Source organism: Ursus americanus, chromosome 26, assembly GCF_024610735.1.
Source record: "Ursus americanus isolate L20-20 chromosome 26, mUrsAme1.1.p, whole genome shotgun sequence".
Lineage (NCBI taxonomy): Eukaryota > Metazoa > Chordata > Mammalia > Carnivora > Ursidae > Ursus > Ursus americanus.
The window spans coordinates 7,502,030-7,519,532 of NC_142152.1; the positions used below are offsets into that span (position 1 = coordinate 7,502,030).

Consider the following 17,503-nt stretch of genomic DNA (forward strand, 5'->3'; position numbering starts at 1 on the left):
TATCTATAAAATCCTAACTTCTCTGGACCTCTGGTTTCTCCCTCTAACACAAGCATCTCTCTTCACCTCTAAAACTGTGATTGAACTTTATTAAAAGTTCATTTAATCTGACAATTACATTTTTTTGCTACTACCAACATATGCGAGCTTAGAAAAGCATGAAGAGCAAGTAGAACAAACTTCAAATAATAAATTTGCGCATAATACAAGAGAATTTGGTTATACTCAAAATTATTTTTCCACCTGGCACAAAAATAGACACAAAGATCAATGGAACAGAACCCTTTTACACTGCTGGTAGGAATGCAAGCTTGTACAGTCACTCTTGAACACAGTGTGAAGGCTCCTCAAAAATTTAAAAATAGAGCTACCCTATGACCCAGCAATTGCACCACTGGTTATTTACCCCAAAGATACAAATGTAGTGATCCGAAGGGGATCACTGCACCCTCTTGTTTATAGCAGCAATGTCCACAATAGCCAAACTGTGGAAAGGACCCAGATGTCCTTCGACAAATGAACGGATAAAGAAGATGGGGTATATATATACAATGGAATACTACTCAGCCATCAAAAACATGAAATCTTGCCATTTGCAATAACGTGGATGGAACTAGAGAGTATTATGTTAAGCAAAATAAGTCAATCAGAGAAAGACGGTTATCATATGATCTCACTCACATGTGGAATTTAAGAAACAAAACAGGATCACAAGGGAAGGGAGGGAAAAATAAAGCAAGACAAAATCAGAGAGGGAGACAAACCTTAAGAGACTCCTAATCATAGGAAACAAACAGGGTTGCTGCAAGGGAGATGGGTGGGATGGGGTAACTGGGTGATACACATTAGGGAGGGCATGTGTTGTAATGAGCACTGGGCATTAGACAAGACTGATGAATCACTGAACACTACCTCTACCTCTGAAACTAATAATACGTTATGTTAATTAATTGAATTTTAATAAAAGAATAAAATAAAATATTCTTTTTCTAACTGCTTTATACATTTCATTTTTTCACTGTACTGTATTTTTAAATCTGTTGACTGGCTAGAAGTCTTTTCACCTTCTGATGCACATCTAGAAATCTATCCATAGCTTCAACCACTTAAAAAAACCTTTTATTGCAGCAAAATACACAGAACATAAAATTTACCATTTTATCTTCTTTTGTTGTTTTTTCAAATGTGGTGGAACACACATAAAATGTACCATCTGAACCATTTTTAATCATACAGACGAATGGCATTAGGTACATTCAAAGTGTTGTGTTACCATCACCCCCATCTATCTCTAGATCTCTTTTCACCTTGCAAAACTGATACTCTGTACCCATTAAATAATAACTCCCTATTCCCCCTTCTCTTAGCCCCTGGCAACCGCCATTTTATTTTCTGTCTCTATGAATTTGATTACTCTCGTATAAATGGAACCATACAGTAGTTGTCTTTTTGTGACTAGTTTGTTTCACTTAGTATTACATCTTCAAAGTCCATCCATGTCATAGCATGTATCAGAATTTCCTTCCAAGGCTGAATAATATTCCATGGTATGTACATACCTCATTTTGCTTATCCATTCATCCATCAATGGACAGTGGTTTGCTGCTACCTTTTATAATTCATAATGCTGCTATTATGAATAATGCTGCTATTATGAATAATGCTGCTATGAGCACTGGTGCACAAATATCTCTTCAAGTCCCTGCTTTCACTTTTTTGGGGTATATACCCAGAAGTAGAATTTCTGGATTATATGGTAATTTTATGTTTAATTTTTTGAGGTGCCACCATACCATTTCCCACAGCAGCTGCACCATTTTATACTCCCACAGGCAATGCACAAGGGTTCAGCTGAAAACTACTTTTATGCATTAAAATGTTTTACTACTTTTAAATAATATGCATTTCAAAAACAAATGCTAAAACGATCATCTAACCATGTTAATACAGCTATTATTTTCTAAAATCCAGAAGTTTTCTCATTTGTATATTTTTACAGAACTGTAATACTTTATATATAATTTTTGTTTTTTTCTGTATTACACATCTAAGCATTTTCCATGACATTACAAAGCCCCAAATTATCATTTTAATGTCTGTATTATATTCAACCAAAGGGAAATACTAATATATTCTTAATTATTGAAACTTTGAACGTTCAAGTTGCTTCCAATTTTACACTATAAATATGCAATAAACACACATGTTCATAAATCCTTTTTTCTGTTGAATACTCTCCATAGGAAGATATTAATGTGAAAAAGTTTACACGTTTTTGTAGAGTTGTTGATAAATATCACTAAATTTATTTCCAAAGGGATCATAACAATTTGTATTACCCTAGCAGTCTCACCACAGTGACCCATGACTGGAGGGAGTTATCCTTCCATGCATCTCTAATTCCCTAACAAGCTATCACCTGGTAAACACACAATACATGTTTACTAAATAAATTCATGAATGAATAAATGAGAATGCCATTTAACTGAATCTTATGTTGTTTGCTAATTTATGATAGTGCATTTTAGATTGGCTTAAACTATTTTAAAACAATTAAAAAAAATTGGCCTGCAAATCAGAAGGTCCATAAAAAATGAATCTTCTTGCCAGCATAAAGGTCTTTCTTGGTACATAAACATTTTCCTATACATTGGCAGGTGTAATGTAATTTTACTCAATTACAACCTTTCATTCTAAACATAAAATAGTTATTGTGGGGTCATTTTCCTAACTTGCCGTCTTTTGTAGTATTGGATAGATATAACCTCTATTTAGCATTTACGTATAAGCAAACAAAATACTATCAGCCATTCTCAACTCATCATAACCAAAATGTCATTGGCTCTAGGTTTTGTCTTATTTTGTTTTTTTCTTGTGAATTTTCTAGCCATTAAACTGTGAGTTCTTTGACACTAAATAATGTTTCTTTTTCATCTTTGTACCTACCAAACTGACAAAACTTTGCATGGTAGGAATCAACAAATATTTTTGGTATACATTTATGCTATATACTTTGTTTGATCTAATTGAGAATAATTTTAAAGAATCATGATAAAAATCAATTATATATGTATTAAAAATACATATTATAAGGTACTTTCTTGATGATAAAGTACTAGAATAAAATTATCAGATAAAAAGGAAGATTTAAACTATCCTGATATTCAGTGTAGTATTCAGTTCTTCTTCATGGGTTGTAAATTATAATGGGATTGTTACAAAACTGTCAAATTCTTCCCAAAGCAATCTTCAAGTTAATCAACATAGACAATCACTCTTTTCATTTCTATGGCAATAAGAAAATTTTAAGCAATATCTTTTGATTGGAGTAGTCTTGAAAATTGCTTCGTTGGAGGCCTTTATTTTAAAATGCAACAGCCTGAAATATTAAATGTAATTTGTCATGCAGCCTAGAGAAAGAATGAAACATTTGGTACATTTTTCCTAATTGTTTCTGATTGCTGCCTGGGTAGCTCCAGCACTTCTCCATTTTCAAAATCACCTTCCAGGGCTTCAACATCTTTAACCATTACTTTTAATCAAAGGGGCTAAACATAAAATAATTTGACTATTATGTAGCAGAAATCTTAACAATACTGGCTTTCACATTTTTATTTAATTGACCTTAAAGAAAGAGCACTCAGAAACTAAATTGTTAATGAATTCTGAATAAGGTGACAAATTACCTAATGTTAACACTGTCAGAAATCACTGTCCCAGGAAAAGTGGTCAATACTAAAGTCAGCGGAATTCAGTTTTCCAATGATAATCATGTTTCGTGAAGGCCTGCTTAACAATAAATAAAGTTCATTTGTATGTTTAAAGTGTGTTTAGAAAACTTACACACCTTAAAAATTTGCATAATTTCCTTTACACTAAGAGCACCGTTTTCTTAAATTTCCACATTATAATCTGAAGTTCCCATGTCCATTTATCCAAGAAGGAAGAAATCACTTATCGAGTTAATGCTTTGATAAAGAGTGAGGAAAATATTGGTCTAGTAAATAGGGATTATGAAAAGAGTACAAAGTATTTTAGAGTGTTCTCAGGTAGGACTGCTTTTGTTTCTGAACAGAATGAGTCCTTTTCTTTGGGAGGAGGCAGTAATGGATGGGATATTAATGCTATAATTAAAAGGAGGGGAAATTAGCTTAGGGCCCTCCTTGTTCACTTTCTCATAAGGCAAACATTATTCACACCATGTGCACCAGAAGAAAAAGGAATAAAAATTCTTCCTGGAGGAATCCACATCACATTCAGATTAGTGCATTTTAAGATGCGCTATATTTTTAAAGAAAATGTTGGGGGGAAAGGGATAAAGGTTTAAAAAGGAAGTCTTTTTATAGAGTATAACTTTAAGGTTTTCACAGTCCAGTGTTCTACCCAGAGTATATTTGAGCACACCACTGATAGAGGAACAAGTTGCACAGGCACACTGACGGAATTGGGGAATTCAAAATGTATGCCTCTTCACTCACAGGGCAATTCAGAATAAAACTATTTTCATCTGATTTCTTCAGCAGGGAAGATGAATATTGGTTGGTTTTTATTACATGTGTTGGACAGGCCCTAACTGCCCTTAAAAAAAAGCTTGTCTCTAAAATTTTATTCGTTATTATTACCAAGAGAAAAAGTTAGAAGGGAGAAGATTCACAGGGAAAAAGTCCATAGGCTAGTTTTATATAAAACCACAAAAATGATCAATTGTTTCTTTTTTTTTTTAAGTTTTTGTTTAAACTCCAGTTAACATACAGTGTAATATTCATTTCAGGTGTAGAAGTTAGTGATTCAGCGCGTACATACCCGTGCTCATCACAAGCGCCCTCTTTAATCCCTATCATCTATTTAACCCATTCCCCCACTCACCCCCCGTTTGTTTCTTACCATACCGTAGCTTCCACAAGTTCATACATCTCTTTCTTGCGTGCTGCTCTTTGTTGTTACATACGTTTTCTAACTCCAAAGTCTTTTAGGAGGAAAATTTCTACGTAAAAACATGAATCCAGTATTTGGCTTGAAATTCGTAACAGAATTTTAATTCAGCAGGATTAATAATTCTAATTCTAATAATTATAATACTCATTTCTATTCATTGGTTTTCATTTAAACTATAAGCCTAGGGCGCCTGGGTGGCACAGCGATTAAGCGTCTGCCTTCGGCTCAGGGCGTGATCCCGGTGTTATGGGATTGAGCCCCACATCAGGCTCCTCCGCTATGAGCCTGCTTCTTCCTCTCCCACTCCCCCTGCTTGTGTTCCCTCTCTCCCTGGCTGTCTCTATCTCTGTCGAATAAATAAATAAAATCTTAAAAAAAAAAAAAAACAACTATAAGCCTAAAAAGCAGCTCTGGTAAAAAAAAAAATTGCATAATTACTGGAATAAATTTTATTAAAAATTGTTGTGCTTTATTTTTTTAGGGGGAGGGGCAGCAGGAGAGAGAGAGAATCTTAAGCAGGCCCCATGCCCAGCGGGGAGACCAACATGGGGCTCCATCTCACGACCCCCGAGATCATGGCCTGAACCAAAATCAAGAGCTGGATGCTCAACTGACTGAGCCACCCAGGCGCCCCCCAAAATTGTTGTACTTTAAAATTACATTGCTAGGGGCCCCTGGCTGGCTCAGTCAATGGAGTGTGGGACTCTTGATCTCAGGGTTGTGAGTTCAAGTGCCACGTTGGGTGTAGAGATTACTTAAAAATAAAATCTTAACCAAAAAAAAATAAAATAAAATTATATTGCTAAAGATAAGCCACATATGAAAATTTCTTCCATTTAACATTTAGTTATTGCTCATTCAATAAAATAGGATTCCCATATATTTTATGTTATATATAACATATACTTCCCATATGTACAAATAGTTTACATACACACGTCTGTATAAATAACACTAATACATGTAAAATTTACACATGTACTAAAAATTAAAATTTTATATGCAACACTACAAAGAAATTCTAGTAATCTTCAGAACATATATATAAATTCAGCAAAGGCTCTCACTTAGTATAAAATGAACTCACTTTAAGGATTCCTACAGATATTATCACTGGAGTGGTCCAGATTCTAAGCAGTCTCTGATGTACTGATATGCCAAATAACTTATTGTAATTTTCAACTGTAATATAATATTTTAAAATAACAGCATTTCTCTCCCTGTGAAAGCATCAATACTGTAATCATTTACTCATAGAAACTAGCAACTATATATTCCAATCATTCTCTGGATAAAAATATATTCTAAAAACAAAAATCCACTATACCACTTTTCTGGTTATATAGTGGCATGGTGGGGTTTGGGGGGGCAGGGTATAGAGATGTTTTTGATTGTCAGTTTAATTTTGTGTGTAATTTTATTTTTGAAGATTATAAAAGTGATACAAACTGTTAAAAATACATTAACAGCACCAAAGAGTAACATAAAAAGTAAAAGTTCCCCTTACCAACAAACCCCAATTAACCTCTACAGGTTAACTTCTATCATACTTCCTTATATATCCTTCAAAAATAAGCATATACAAAGCATGCTCATGCATACATCTAGGTTTTAACATATCATCATACTATAACGTTTAAATCATACAAATTGCAAATTTTAAATTTTCTACTTAAGTTAGACATGTTTGCATAGCAATACATGTAGATACACCTTATTTAACCTATTCTCTATTGAAGAATGTTTTGTGTTTTGCTACGTTGTAAGTACATCTTTGTACAAATATCGCCGCATATTTAGGTGAGAAATCTATAAAGGTGGGATATCTGTAAAGTGTATTTCTAGAGATGAAATTTCTCTATCAATGGGAACTGCAGAGCCAAGTTAAGTTTCAGTGTACCTCCAATCAACTATCCCACCAACATTGGTTATTGTTGATATCGCTGTTATTTATATTTTATGTATAAATTTTGTTGTTGATATAGTTTATGTACAAGGTTTTTGTGTTTTGTTTTGTGTTTTGCTAAACGTGGTTTAATTTCCCTTAAATATTTATCTATGAATAACTTCCAGTTTTCATATTTTTAAATATATTAACCTAAAGAGGGCATCACAATGTAAGCTGTAGGAAGTCATTCTAACCAGTGTGAACTTTTCCATTCAACAGCAATGGTATCTTGAGTCTGCAAAGATTGTGAGAGGGTATATAAATTTTCCTCTACCTTCAGACAAATTACACTAAACTCTCTCTCCACCCTCCCCCCCGCCACCAAAACATTCAATTACACTTTCAAACAAAAATTTTATCAGGAAACTTGTTCATTGCACTTCCTTATATATTCATTCTAAAGGAAAGTGAAGATAACATTCACATGATCCTAAATAGTTGATCCTAATAGTACTATAATAGAAGTTAGCAGGTAAATGCCAGGAAAAGGACATCTAAAAACTTCAGCTCTAGCTTTAGAAATTAGTATTACTAAGACATCTCCTTGGTAACAGTGTCAATAGGAGAGGTTAATTTACATTCCAATCTTAGTGTAGGACATTGGGAATAGAGACTATGAAATCTCATCTGCACAGTCAGCTCTTATTTACATGTGCCAAAATAAGGGGAAATTGTTGTAATTCAGATCTACGCGTACCTTCATTTTTGTAAAGAGTCAAATTGTGAATATGCATGTAGATATTTAGAGTTTGATCTTTCAGTGAAAGTTATATTCACAAACTCTTAAAAAATGTAACCTAATTTAAAAAATGAAACTCTAGCCTTTTAAATTTTCCAATTTAGTGATTTTCAGTCTATCAATAATTCTACTGTGCTCTTTTTAAACAAATACCTAAAATAGGTTTCCAGTGGTGACAACTTTCTAAAATAATATTAATTAAAACACTCCTAAAATAAAAAATCCAATCTGTGAAGTTATTGATGTGAAATAATGAAATTTAGTATCTACACAAGAAAATTAAAAATTCTTAAAATTAAAAAATTCTATCCTTGTCACCCTACACTCATCAGAAATTAATATAAACTTTTCAGAATTGTAATTTAAAATATATCGCATTTTACAACAAAGTTTAAAACTAATTAATGGCAAGCTATGAATACATCATACATTGTTTATTTTATAGTTCTACTTATGAATATTTACCTAGGATGAAATTTTATTCTATATTAAAGGAAGTTTCAATGTGAAACTTTGTAATTAACAATTGGTCATTCCTTGTCTTTATTTTACTGAAGTATAGTTGATACACAATGTTACATTAGTTTCAGGTGTACAACACAGAGACCAGGACAAGTTTATAAATTATACTATGCTCACTATTAGTGCAGCTACCACCTGTCACCGTATTACCTTAATACCATTGACTATATTCCCTATGCTATACCTTTTATCCCTGTGACTTATTCATTCCCTAATTGGAAGCCTGAATCTCTCACTATCTTTCACCATTTTGCCGTCCTGCCATCCCCCTCCACTCTGGCAACCATCAGTTTGTTCTGTCGGTCTGTTTCTGCTTTTTGTTTTTTTAGATTTCACATATAAGTGAAATCATGTGGTATTTACCTTTCTCTGACTTATTTCACTTACCATAATACACTACTCCCTGTCTTCAATATCCTCATAACTAAATGTCACCCTACCGATATGCCTGTGAACATACTAAAATTGCTACCCACCACATGCCCATTCACATGGTCTTTATACACATTTATATGCATATGTTTTGTAACATAAAGAAGTTAGATGAATTTCAACAAGCCATGTAAAAAATTGATCATCTCATTTTATAGTCCCTTTTTTCTCTCCCAATGGTTTTCTTCATGTTCACTAATATCCAAAATTTGGCATTCTCTTTGAATCTCATTATTTCAAACAACTTTTTTAAAAAATGTAGAATACTTCCAAATCTGTCTTGACCTGTCTCCCAAGGTCCAATCCTATACCTGCAACTGGACCTATCCCTCAAGCCCTTAAAACACATAATGTCTCAAAGTGGATTATCTTTCTTTCCAAACCTATTCTTCCTACTATGCTTACTTTAAGAGTACTTCAAACTGTGGTCACACAGCTTGAAGCTTAGGCTTATCTTTTTCTTTGGTCTCCTTACCCCCCTCACACCCCGCCACCCATTCCCCACCCTGACCCAAATCTTTACCAAATTTTAGCTTTTCTATTGCCTTGCTCAGCTTCCAAATTCCCTGAAGCCACTTCTCCACTTTAAATCATCTTACCCTGTGCTGCGGCTCTGTATTATTTTCAGAGCCCTCTGGTCAGTGGTCTGTGGACAATGGGGCAGAGTAAGGGTTTTATAATTTTGGATTCCTTTGTTTTTTCCTTTTTGGCAAGAGGAGTGACTTGAAACTGGGCATTACCATTACACAAAAACACGTATGCCGTGATGATGGCTGGGTAAACATTTTCTCTGGCTAAAGAAGCAGCCACAGATTTTTGGTAATGTTTTATTTTACATCAATCAGCAGGGTTAACAGAAAAAAATATGGATCTTGAAGACATACAGATATAAACTCAACTCCAAATCTTGTTTATTTTACTTTTCTGAAGCTCAGATTCCTTATATTTGAAATGAGAATAACAATAAGCTACCTCCATAAGGTTAAGATTAAATAGGGCTCATTGGTACCTGACTTATGCTCTAAATATTTGCTAAATGAATGAATGATGGTCCCCATTCTGAAAAACCTCTTCTCCCACATCTTCATCCAGCTAACTTATACTTATTTTTTTATACTTCCGTTGCAGCCATCCTGAATTTCCCTAGAATGATTCCTATGTCCCACTTCTGCGCTTCTATGGCTCCAGTGTCTGTTTATCCACACTCTGTAATTACTGATGTCCTTGTTAGTCTCATTATATTTTGGTAATTCCTTGAGGATAGGGATCATGTGTCATTTGACTTTGTATCTGCAGCAATAGGTGTGGTTCCTGGCAAACAGCATCCACTATTTCAATAAATGTTGAATGAATACTTTTTATGTACAAGTAACCAAAGGCCTTGCAACATAAGCTTTACTAACTTTATTCCAAGTGCAAAGTAACAAACATACTGGAAAAAAAGAAAAATTTAACAACCAAGTATCTACAGCAGGTATTACAACAATAAAAAATATTAATTCTGATCGAATTAGAAGTCATTTAGGATGATGAAAATATAGCCTCTCTACCTGAAGAAAATAGCTCATTCTCACTAAGCACTTAAGCTGTGCCTATCTAGTTATTTAATCCAATACACCCAACTGCCTGTGTGATAAATTTTGTCTCTGTTATTAAGTCTATTTTACAAGATTTGGAAACTGAGCACCAGGAAGAGTAGGTAACCCCTATGTCACACAAGTAGGGAGCTGTGATGTCAGGATTCCAACAACCTAGGACTTCCTGAGCCTCTACTCTTCCAGAGCCTCTACTCTTAACCACACACTATTTCCTAGTAATTTGCAGATGCCTCAAAGATGCTTAATGCAGTACCCTGACCCATGATGACTAAGGTTATGTCTTCCCCCAAAGTATGGGAAACATTAAGAGTCCATTTCCTCGCCAGACCGAACTACGAAAGGTTTTACCCACTAATTGTGTCTTTGAAGACAAGTATATGTACATCATTGAAATTGCACAGGGTTTTCTTCCATATTCTTAACAATAAACTACACTTTCCCTCTGAATAGAGTAGTGTCTAGCTATGTATGTATATAAGCTTTGGCTTTCTTTTAATATTAACACACAAAAAGTTTTCCTATTATGGCCTGAAACCTAAATGCTTAAGAAGCCATCATTTCCAGTAAAGCCAGAAAACAAACAAAAAGGCCACATTTATAGTCTTGAGGTAAGATCCAAACAAGACAGTCCTTAAGCACTCAGGAATCCCAAGTATGCAAAATTGCTCGAGTGTCACTCACTTAGGGAAACACAAGTACCTTAATACTGACAAATTGGCTTCAGAGTTCCCTTAAAGAGCCTCTAAATCATTTGAGACCAATTTAATGCTCTAAAGGCCCACCTTGTGGACTTCCAAGTAGCAATCTGGAAGATGTCCAGAACATGAGGAAGAAATCAAACTTCATGGAAAATGGAGGCTGAGGGCGTATAACTTTAAACTAGCAACACTGGGCCTCGGCGGCCACCCTGTAAAGATGCCTGGATCTTAATTGCCTCTAAGTATTAACAGTCCGCCACAGCTTTTTTTTTTTTTTCCAATTAGGATACATGGACTTCGCCTTATTTTACTAATGAACAGATAACCTTCTTAGTGGCATGATTCAAGGATGGACATTTTGGTTCCTTGCATTTAAAAACGCAGCCACAAATCTCAGGGAGAAAAAATATGCAATAAAGGGCAATGGCTGGCACGTATATTCAGTTCCAAATCTTCCAAGCCGAAGAGGACGTACGAAGTATTACTTAAAAGCATTTATTACCGTCGGTGTGCTGGGTGGTGATGGCCAAAGTACGGATGTGGTTAATGGAACTTACGAGACCGCGAGCGGCTGGAGTCACACTACACTCCAGGGTCCGCAGCCAAACCACCGGTTAAGCTAAAGCTCGCGAAATGGCGGCCGCACGTCAATCTGCCAGAAAGCACTACCTACTCCCGCAGACACGTCACGTCACCAGGGAAACGGCGCTCTTACGTAGGAGCGCGGCCCCGGGTGAAAGTTCAGGGCTTGCTAAGACCCTTCCCCCTCGCCAAGGCAAGGCCAGAGGCGGAGAGACTCCTATGACCCCTAATCAGGGGAGTGTGGGCCCACGCCTGGAGTGAACGAAGCGTGCCTCTTCCCCATCTCCGCCTCGCCTAGCCGGCTGGTGGAGATGCGCCCCAGGGCGAGCGCAAACTGAGGGGCGGGGCGAGCCGAGCGCCCGAACCGCCCCCGAGCGAGATCTCGGTTCCGCGGCGGTGGCGCCCGCTAGAGTTGACGTTAGCCATGGAAACGCGGAGAAGGCTCGGGCACGATCGCGGTGAGCTGGCTGCCTGGCTGCTAGAGCTTCTCTGCCTCTGCGTTCGGGTCGCAGGCAGCCTCGGGGCGGGATCGCCCAAACCGGGTTTACCTGCAGAAATGCAGTTCCCGGTATTCCTTGGCATCGCCTCTTCCCTAGGGTGACTCGAGGTACGTTCCATCCCCGACACCCACTTGGGGACTTCTTCCAAGCCTATGCAGACCCACGTTGTTCTTGCAGTTTTAATTGCCACCGATTTCTCGTTCTTCGTTATAAAACCTTCAGGTGCGATTATTGCACTTTTTAGACGGAAGGTAAACTCAATGGCTAGAGGAATCAATCCGATGTGACTTTAACTTTCTTTCGAAAGACTGCTTTAGTTTGTTGAGTTACGGCATTTTGTTTCTAAGAGACAATTGCGGTTCAGAGTCTTGATTTAGTGATGTCCTTGTTACCCCAATAAACTGTACAAATTGCTTCCCGTAGATAGTACTGTACTCTTTCCTTACCTCCAACTAAACCGCGTTTGCCCCAACTTGGTCGACTTCTGGCCCCCTGAACATGAATAACTCTTTACCCCCATCTGCTGCCTCTCTTCACAACTCTGTCGGGGACCAATATTTACATCAGTGAAATCTACAACATCAGAGGTTATTTGTCAGACCTGTGTATTGCTTATCTGCTCTTTACCAATCATTTCTCTTTTATTCAGCTGTATAATATTAGGTGAGTTCTTGTTTTTATGAATCATTTTACAATTAGGGCAAAGACCGTCCTTTATATTATTGAGTGTCCACTGCTACCCATGCCAAATCTCCAAACCCTTATCATAGATCCAGAGCCAGACTCATGACCAGATATTGCCATTTTAGTAGTTTAACTGGGACACCTGTCAGCCACTCTTTAATTTCCTACTAGTTATTAACAGACACTTTTCTGGGGAACTTTTCTGGTTATTTTTCCTTTGTAAGAACTTTGTTGAAATATAATTCACATTCCATACAGTTCACTCATTAAAAGTGTATATTTCAACACCTGAAACTAATATTACACTGTTAACTAACTGGAATTTATATTTTTTTAAATGGATTAAAGATTTTAAAAAGTGTACAATGGTCTTTAGTATATTTAGTATATATAGCACAGAACTGTGCAACTATTACTACAGTCAAATTTCATCACCCCTTTAAAAAGCCCTGTATCCTTTAGGAATTACTCCCTCCCACCCTTGTTACTATCTCCACCAGCCTTAGGGAAACGTTAATATGTTTTCTGTCTTTATGGATTTGCATGTTCTGGACATTTCATATAAATGGAAGCATACAACATGTGGCATTTTGTGATTGTCTTCCACTTAGCATTCTGTTTTCAAGGTTCATCCATGTTGTAGCATATGTCAGTACTTCATTCTTGTTTATAGCTTAATAATATTCCATTGTATGGCTATATCACATTTTATTTCATCTGTTGATGGACATTTTGGGTGTTTTCACTTCTTCGCTGTTAATATTTCTGCTATGAATGTTCATGCACAAATTTTTTGTAGACTTATGTTCTCATTTCTCTTAGGTAAATTCCCAGGAATAGAATTGATGGGTCATATGGTAACTCTGTTTAGCCTTTTTAGGAACTGCCAGACTGTTTTTGAAAGCAGCTGCACCATTTTACCTTATAACTTGCAGATTCTGTTTTCTCCACAATCTCACTAATACTATTTTTGATAACCAGTCAAGTGGATTTGAAGTGATATCTCATTGTGGTTTGGGTTTGCATTTCTCTAACGAGTGAGTAATGATGTGGAACATTGTCTTGTGTGATTATTGGCAATGTATATTATCTTTGGAGAAATGTCTCTTTTAAATTGGCTTATTTGGTTTTTTCACTATTGAGTTGTAAGAGTTCTTTATATATTCTAGATGTAAGTCCCTTATCATATATATGATTTGCAAAAAAATATTCCCATTCTGTGGGTTGTTTTCATTTTCTTGATGGTAAGAACCTTTTCTTCTAGACACTTTCCCATTTGTGTTTATCTCTTATCAAGGAATCCTACATGCCAGTGTCCTGACACTGGCTTGGCTAACAGAAGTTTCCCATTTGACGTTTTGGAGGTTCCTCTCAGGCCCACTTTTCCCTGAAAACTCTTTTTCCCAAGTTATCCTTCTATTTCTCTAGCCTCAAAAATAAAATTCTGTTTCATTTGGTAATGGCTTGGTATGATTGAAAAACTCAGTCAGCCACCAACTGACATGGTGTGTTGGTTAAGTCACTTAATTTCACCGGTTCTCAGTTTCTTTTCTGTAAAGTAAGTTGGTTTATTTCTGGTAGTCCATGTGAATGGTAAAACTTGTTCATTGCTTTGAATTTATAATTGGTAATATGTATGCAGTGTGGAAAGGGTAGATTGGGAGAGAAGAGGTGTCAGTTGGGCCTGCTGCATATTTGTGATACGCTGATGTGGCTTTTGGCCATTTTCTACCATCTAGTTTTTGCATAAATAATGGAATGTTAATAATTCATATTCTAGTGTTGTACATTTGAGAAGGGTGAGTCATAGCACTGACAACTCATCATTCTACCTGTGAAGCTTTCCCAATATCTGCAATAAATAAATCCTTTGAGTAATCTACTTACCCTTTCCATCCAGTCAGTCTTCTCTACAAACCAATTCCTGTGAATATAAGGAAAACTCTTAAAGGATTCAAAGACCCTCCTAAAATCTTGAATTTGAATAAATAACATTTTGTAGATCAAAGAGATGTTATTGTGCTTGTTCTTTCACTTCAGGACTCTTTTTAGGTGCTTGAGTAGATTTTCCTTTTATTGGTGGGCATAAGAGAGTGCTTACTACATAATTGATAAACTATAACATGAAATGTGTTTTTCATGTTTTAGCACTAAATGTCTTTCAAGAGGCTCTTCAAGAATTTAGTTTAACTCTTCAATAATTTAGTTTAACTAAACACCTGGTATGGCGTTTAGTTAAGATTCATAGAGTATTTTCAGAATTATAGGAATAGCTATCTTTGCACCTCTAGATTCCTACTAATATCCTCAACAGTTAGCACTTGGTTATCAAAGAAGTCCGTAGGTGCTTTCTTATTAGGACTACTCTGACAGGAACAGATCATTTAATCCAGGGCAAATGAGAATTGAGTTGTGTCATAACATGCTTTTAGAGTACTCAGGTAAGCCATTTTCTTTCTTTTCCAGACCTGAAGTTTTTTGTTTTCCAAATTAGTAAAGGTGTGATGCTTAGAAAAGTAGAACTTCAGTATATTTCCTTTCAAATTTTTAAAAATGATTTTTAGGAACATGGATGAAGACATTCTATATATTACTGACAAAGTCTGTGTAGGCATTTTTTAAACAAGCAGGAATTACTTTTTCTTGACAAGTTAATTTTGTTTAATAATTTTATGTTATTTGTGAAAAACTTTATGTATTTATTCTGTTGATAATGAAAATTAAAATAGTTCCAGAGTTACTTTTGCCAGTAATAATTAGAGAGGGGAATGATCTCTATCACACTGGATTATAAACTTCTTTGGATCAGAGAGCAGCCTTATTACCGTTACCTAGTACATCATAGGTATTTAAAAGTTTAAATGTGTGGAAAGTGCTAAATTTTCATTTACCTATTTCTCTATGAAAGGAAGGTCAACACATTTGTCTATATTAACAACTGTCAGAATGAACTCTTTAATCCTCACCAGCATCTGCTAACAGTATTTCAAGAGCAAGTTAGCATGGGGGGAGAAAAAAAGATTATAACATATGTCAGAGTTAATATCCTTCATATATCAAAAGTTCTTTCAAATTAATAAGAGAAGTGAACACTTTAAAAGAAAAGAGGCAAAGGACACGAAAAGGCAATTTACAAAGAAATTAAATGATATTTATCTGCATATACACATACGTGTAGTAAATATTCTCAGAAAGATGGACTATGTTAATGAAATAATAATAGGATTCTATAAAAAGAAACATCTAGGGGTTAAAGATGTACTCATAGAAATTAAAAATATGAGAGCAAAGATTTAATAAAATTTGGCAAATAGGAGATAGTATGTTTCCTGAAAGTATAACAAAAATACAGTTGAGGCACAGTGCAGAAGTACCCAATCAATACGTATGTATTCAGTGTCACCTCACACGTGTTAGGATGGCTATTAGAAAAAGAAAAAAAGAAAAATAACAAATGTTGGCAAGGATGTGGAAAAATTAGAACCATGTAAAGTGTTAGGATGCAAAATGGTGCATGTGCTATAGAGAACAGTGTGGAAGGTCCTCAAAAAAATTAAAAATAGAGCTACCATATGATCCAGCAATCCCACTTAAGGGTATTTATCCGAAAGAATTGAAATCAGAATCTTGAAGAGGTATTTGCCCTCCTGTGTTCATTGCAGCGTTATTCACCATAGCCAAAAAGCAGAAGCAGCCCAGTGTCTATCAGCAGATGAATGGATAAAGAAAATGTGTTATATACATACAATGGAATATTATTTAGCCCTAAAAGGGAAGGAAATCCTGCCATTTGTGATCACATGGATAAGCCTTGAAGACATTATGGTAAGTGAAAAGGGCCAGTCAGAAAAGGACAAATACTGCGTGATTCTACTTATATGAGGTATCTAAAATTGTCAGACTTGTAGAAACAGGGTAGAATGAAGCTTGCCAAGAGCTTGGGGGAGGAAGAAACAGGAGGAAGACTTGCTATATAAAGCTTTAGTTGTACAAGATGAATAAGTTCTAGAGATCTATGGTACAACATCGTGTTGCTACTTAACAATACTGTATTATACGCATAAAAATTTGTTAAGAGGGGGCGCCTGGGTGGCACAGCAGTTAAGCATCTGCCTTCGGCTCAGGGCGTGATTCCGGCGTTATGGGATCGAGCCCCACATCAGGCTCCTCCACTATGAGCCTGCTTCTTCCTCTCCCACTCCCCCTGCTTGTGTTCCCTCTCTCGCTGGCTGTCTCTATCTCTGTCAAATAAATAAATAAAATCTTAAAAAAAAATTTTTTTGTTAAGAGGATATATCTCATGTTAAGTGTTCTTATAAAGAAAATCTGAATCTAATAAAACAGAAAAAAGAAGGGTTGGTTCAATGAATGAAATTAACCAATCAATAAAAATAATATGATAGGTTAAAAACAAACTTCACTAAATAAAAATCATGCAGTTGGCTAAAACTTCTTTTAGGAATTCTGATTGCCAAACTAAGAAAACTATAAATTTATTGTAATCCCTCCAAACTGCTACTTTTTGTTATCTTTGTTTGTTTGTTTTGTTCTGGTTTTAAGGGATTTTTCAGGTTGATATCTTGCCTGATTCCTGTGTTAAAGTTGAAAAATAAGAATTCCCTCCTAGTACATTGCCAAATTGATCTGTTTCTCACCCTTCTGGATAATGCATAAGAAACATGGCTCAAATTCCAAACAAAGCAGTGTTTCTATGGCTACTTTGTTGGCCCACTTTCAGAGTAGCATATGAAGAAAGCATATGGCCAAAATCAATGTTGTGATGCCATCTTTATCCCTTAACCTTTCTTTTCACGGCATTTCTTTTCCCCTAAGCCTTAAGACATTTTTCATTTTAACATGTTGGA

General features: G+C 35.7%; 1 protein-coding gene across 3 annotated transcripts in view; it reads left to right on the top strand.

The window, feature by feature from the left end:
• The first annotated feature begins 11,618 nt into the window (after positions 1-11,618).
• PCNX4 (pecanex 4) overlaps positions 11,619-17,503 on the top strand; it is a 39,273-nt gene continuing 33,388 nt past the window's right edge. Inside the window, exons 1-2 of one of the 3 annotated variants that reach the window (XM_087855978.1) lie at positions 11,619-12,061; positions 16,301-16,463. The gene's annotated coding sequence lies outside the window, so the exon portion shown is untranslated. The remainder of the gene's footprint in view (positions 12,062-16,300; positions 16,464-17,503) is intronic. The other 2 variants (XM_045810379.2, XM_045810380.2) reach the window with 2 other exon arrangements.